At 48.2% G+C, this 5,212-nt stretch overlaps 2 non-coding genes across 2 annotated transcripts; both read right to left on the bottom strand.

Moving 5' to 3' along the window:
• Nucleotides 1-3,665: 3,665 nt before the first annotated feature.
• On the bottom strand, nucleotides 3,666-3,856 carry LOC142681985 (U2 spliceosomal RNA). Its single transcript, XR_012853802.1, has one exon. It is a non-coding gene; the product is annotated as a U2 spliceosomal RNA (small nuclear RNA).
• Nucleotides 3,857-4,978: 1,122 nt separating this feature from the next.
• Nucleotides 4,979-5,175, bottom strand: LOC142682089 (U2 spliceosomal RNA). The gene has a single exon (XR_012853890.1). It is a non-coding gene; the product is annotated as a U2 spliceosomal RNA (small nuclear RNA).
• Nucleotides 5,176-5,212: the final 37 nt, after the last annotated feature.

The following is a 5,212-nucleotide window of genomic DNA, read 5'->3' as shown; positions in this document are numbered from 1 at the left end:
AGACTGAGAGACGTGAGCCTATATACAGATCGGCTGGAGGTATGGTTGCGTCGGTCAAAAACTGACCAATTAGGAAAGGGGAAGCTGATAGTGTTGTTCGCTCTCCCGGGTTCGGCTATGTGCCCGGTGGCGTGCAGGCAGGGTTTTAAGCCACAAGTGGGGTCTCCGGAGTTGCCATTGCTATGTCACGAGGACGGGTTATTTTTGTCTAGATTTCAATTTAGAGCTGTATTCAAAAAATGTTTGGCGGCGGTCGGTGTCGCGGCGGACGCGTACTCATCTCATTCCTTCAGGATTGGCGCAGCAACGGAAGCAGGGCGCTGGGGGTTGGATGATGAGGGGGTGCGGCGCATCGGTCGTTGGGAGTCCAACAGATTTAGGTCTTATGTCCGCCCCCATCTGTTATGAGTTTTGCTGTTTGCACTTATAAGAATGTTTTGTGTGGTGGTATTTAACTTGCTTTTCCGTTTCAGATCCGCCTCCGTGTTTGGTGTGGTTGCTGGGCCACTCTTACGTGCATTGGGGGGCTTTGAGGGCGGACGTCCACCCGGACGGTCGCCAGTTGCGCATTCCGCGACAGGATGCGGTTTTGCATTGGCTGGGATTTAGAGGTATGTCGTGGAGTAGGGTGTTAGCAGAATTCCAGACATATGCCCGGCTTGATAGGGTCCCGGAGATCTTGGTCTTGCACGTGGGTGGGAACGATTTGGGAGTCCGCCCTTTTCGTGAGTTGGTGCGGGATATTAAACACGATATGTTGTGTTTGTGGGTTTCTTATCCCAGGTTGGTAATTGTGTGGTCGGACATTGTCCCAAGAAAACATTGGCGGCTGGCTAGTTCAGTGGAAAGAGTCAATAAGGCTCGCATTAAGGTTAATCGCGCGGTGTCCCGATTTGTAGCCAAAAACGGGGGCATTTGCGTTCGGCACAGGGACTTGGAGTCAGGAGTGGGGAACTACTGGAGGAGCGATGGGGTTCATTTGACCGAGGTTGGGATTGATCTGTGGAGCTTGGCAATAGCAGAAGGAATTGAAAGGGCGGTGGTGGTGTGGCGGAACTCACAGGCTTAAGGTGGTCAAGGCCTGTTTCGCTGTGGCGGGGGGAGTCCTTGAGGCCAGTCAGTACAAAATTGGTGGGGGGGTCGCATCGGGGGTATGCGTCCCCCAAAAAAGGTACATGGTTGAAGACTTCATCGGGTGTTATCCCTTTGAAGTGGTCTTCTGGTGGAAGGTATATCACTCGAAGGCTTCATCGGGTGTTATCCCTTTGAAGTGGACTTCTAGTGGTCGGTATAGCACTTGAAGGCTTCATCGGGTGTTATCCCCTTGAAGTGGACTTCTGGTGGTTGGAGCCATCTGCAGAGGTGAGCGGTGCCTCCGAGCTGGTTTACGGCTGGAGGTAATTAGTGGTTTGCAGATGGCTAACTCGAGGTGTGTAAAAAAGGAAGATCTAAAATGGCTTCAGGGACTGCCCCTGCTCGGTCTAATGTTAACGTTAAATTGTTATTTATGATTCTGACCCATGTTGGGTCATGTGAATTATTAGGAGGAATTCTCTGGTGGATTCCTAATTAGTTATCCGAATGTTTCGGATTTAATTTGTTTTAAAACTGTGAAATTAATAAAACGGCTGCTGTGGCCATTTCACATCCAACCTCGGTGTCACGTGTCTTTTTCCTAAAGGTGGGGGTGAAGGGATTGGTAGGGATAAGGGAAGGTGCACTAACACACGACTCTACTTAGGCAGGTCAAGACGAGGCTGGACGCAGCCTGCAGGGCTTAGGAGGGAAGCCTCCATGACAGCCCTAGGAGGGAAAGGGTTAACTTTGTAGGGAAAGTTAGAGGTGGAGGAGGGACAGGGAGGAGTTAGGGGGCCGTTACGGAGTTTCCCGCTGTTTTTCGGCAGTGAGCCGGAAGCAGCGGGAGAAGTAACCACTCACCCAAGTAAGCTCCCACCCTCCCGCCCATTTGGTGTTATCTCTTGTGGTCTTTATTAAGTCTGTTTATGAGTGTGGCAATTTTATTGTGTGCTTATTTAACATGTTTTTTCTTTTCATTCGGAGTAGGTCCTGGTGTCATGGCAGCTGGCGGGGGGAGTCCTTGAGGCCAGTCAGTACAAAATTGGTGGGGGGGTCGCATCGGGGGTATGCGTCCCCCAAAAAAGGTACATGGTTGAAGACTTCATCGGGTGTTATCCCTTTGAAGTGGTCTTCTGGTGGAAGGTATATCACTCGAAGGCTTCATCGGGTGTTATCCCTTTGAAGTGGACTTCTAGTGGTCGGTATAGCACTTGAAGGCTTCATCGGGTGTTATCCCCTTGAAGTGGACTTCTGGTGGTTGGAGCCATCTGCAGAGGTGAGCGGTGCCTCCGAGCTGGTTTACGGCTGGAGGTAATTAGTGGTTTGCAGATGGCTAACTCGAGGTGTGTAAAAAAGGAATATCTAAAATGGCTTCAGGGACTGCCCCTGCTCGGTCTAATGTTAACGTTAAATTGTTATTTATGATTCTGACCCATGTTGGGTCATGTGAATTATTAGGAGGAATTCTCTGGTGGATTCCTAATTAGTTATCCGAATGTTTCGGATTTAATTTGTTTTAAAACTGTGAAATTAATAAAACGGCTGCTGTGGCCATTTCACATCCAACCTCGGTGTCACGTGTCTTTTTCCTAAAGGTGGGGGTGAAGGGATTGGTAGGGATAAGGGAAGGTGCACTAACACACGACTCTACTTAGGCAGGTCAAGTCCAGTGCTGCCTGCTGAGCAGCACTGACCAACACTGCCTGGGCCCAGGCTTTTATCTCTGAGGCCCCATTATGATGTCAGAAAGCTGGCTCTGGCTCCTGAGGTCTCCACTATGACACGTGCAAAGTTCCGTCTGAACTTTATATAAGACGGTGCGGCTCAGTCAGTCACTCAGTGTTGCCTGAGAGGGCAACACTGCAACAGCCGGCCCCCAGGCTGTCTTTTTTTTGCACAGCTAGTTGCCTCCAGGAGGCCACAAGAGGGAGACAAGGGACTGCAAAATGGAAAATAGGCATCCACCAACTTTACAGACAACTTGTTCTCCTTGCTCCTACAACCTCCATCCTTGCACAGTTTGTTATTCTTACAGGTAACATAGTAACAAATCCAAATTGCTGCTCTCTTTGTAGGCAAGCAAGGGTTTGTTGCAACTGCAATTCTTACTTCTTCTTGAAATGTAGGGACCACAGTACATTCCATCACATCCATCTAGTGTACACAGGTAGGTCCATTGTGACGGGCGGGCGGGCGGGCGGGCGGGCTGGCTGCTTTAATGGCTGTTTGCTGTTCCCCTACTCCACTCCACTATTTGACTATGGTGCTGCATCAATCAGTGGCTGGCTCAGGTGCAGCTCTTTAACCTACCTAGGAGGGAGGGCGGAGAGAAGACAAGGAAGGTGAATGAGCTGTTCCAATGTGAAATGCCGGAAACACAGAAACACAGACGACACAAAACAAGAGGTGGCAATGTATTAATTAATTGCATTTAATAAATTAGCTCATTATCACACATGACTGTACAAATGCATTGTCCAACAGGTGTTGAAATAATGGGATTAAAAGGGGAGATCCCATCCGAAAGACAAAAACAATGGCAAACACAAAAAGCACTTTTGGAATCTGATTTTAGTAAACACATAAGGAAAGGGTGCACCGGTCCTGGAAATACTGCAATACCAGGTCAATGCGTGGAGTGGACAGAGCAAGCTCTATTTCCATCTCCCTGTTCTAAAAATCCATTTAATATATGGTCCCCAGATAGGGGACGTATCAGATATTAAACTGATAAGAACAGATACTACACTTGATCTTAGCCAAAAGGCCGAGAAGCGATAACCCGAACGTGCCGCACGTTTTGCTTCTTTTGCTTGCACCACAATGCAGTGCTGAAAGAGGAGGAATCAACATAAAAACGCCTTCCTGGCAACGCCCAAATGCCCTCCTGCCGTGCAAACACTGGCAGCAGCAGCAGCAGCAGTAAGTGCATGCCCACTGCCACCCCTTCTCCTTTCACACCTTGTATCAGCTTTAATCCAGTCCAGTGCTGCCTGCTGAGCAGCACTGACCAACACTGCCTGGGCCCAGGCTTTTATCTCTGAGGCCCCATTATGATGTCAGAAAGCTGGCTCTGGCTCCTGAGGTCTCCACTATGACACGTGCAAAGTTCCGTCTGAACTTTATATAAGACGGTGCGGCTCAGTCAGTCACTCAGTGTTGCCTGAGAGGGCAACACTGCAACAGCCGGCCCCCAGGCTGTCTTTTTTTTGCACAGCTAGTTGCCTCCAGGAGGCCACAAGAGGGAGACAAGGGACTGCAAAATGGAAAATAGGCATCCACCAACTTTACAGACAACTTGTTCTCCTTGCTCCTACAACCTCCATCCTTGCACAGTTTGTTATTCTTCCAGGTAACATAGTAACAAATCCAAATTGCTGCTCTCTTTGTAGGCAAGCAAGGGTTTGTTGCAACTGCAATTCTTACTTCTTCTTGAAATGTAGGGACCACAGTACATTCCATCACATCCATCTAGTGTACACAGGTAGGTCCATTGTGACGGGCGCGCGGGCGGGCGGGCTGGCTGCTTTAATGGCTGTTTGCTGTTCCCCTACTCCACTCCACTATTTGACTATGGTGCTGCATCAATCAGTGGCTGGCTCAGGTGCAGCTCTTTAACCTACCTAGGAGGGAAGGCGGAGAGAAGACAAGGAAGGTGAATGAGCTGTTCCAATGTGAAATGCCGGAAACACAGAAACACAGACGACACAAAACAAGAGGTGGCAATGTATTAATTAATTGCATTTAATAAATTAGCTCATTATCACACATGACTGTACAAATGCATTGTCCAACAGGTGTTGAAATAATGGGATTAAAACGGGAGATCCCATCCGAAAGACAAAAACAATGGCAAACACAAAAAGCACTTTTGGAATCTGATTTTAGTAAACACATAAGGAAAGGGTGCACCGGTCCTGGAAATACTGCAATACCAGGTCAATGCGTGGAGTGGACAGAGCAAGCTCTATTTCCATCTCCCTGTTCTAAAAATCCATTTAATATATGGTCCCCAGATAGGGGACGTATCAGATATTAAACTGATAAGAACAGATTTTTTTTTTAAGTTGGCTACCCCCTCGCGGGGGTGTCAATGATTTATTACTTAAAATTCAAAAAACATTTACAATAAATT

Source organism: Rhinoderma darwinii, assembly GCF_050947455.1.
Source record: "Rhinoderma darwinii isolate aRhiDar2 chromosome 2 unlocalized genomic scaffold, aRhiDar2.hap1 SUPER_2_unloc_7, whole genome shotgun sequence".
NCBI classification, from domain to species: domain Eukaryota; kingdom Metazoa; phylum Chordata; class Amphibia; order Anura; family Rhinodermatidae; genus Rhinoderma; species Rhinoderma darwinii.
This window is presented reverse-complemented; position numbering and strand designations above follow the sequence as displayed.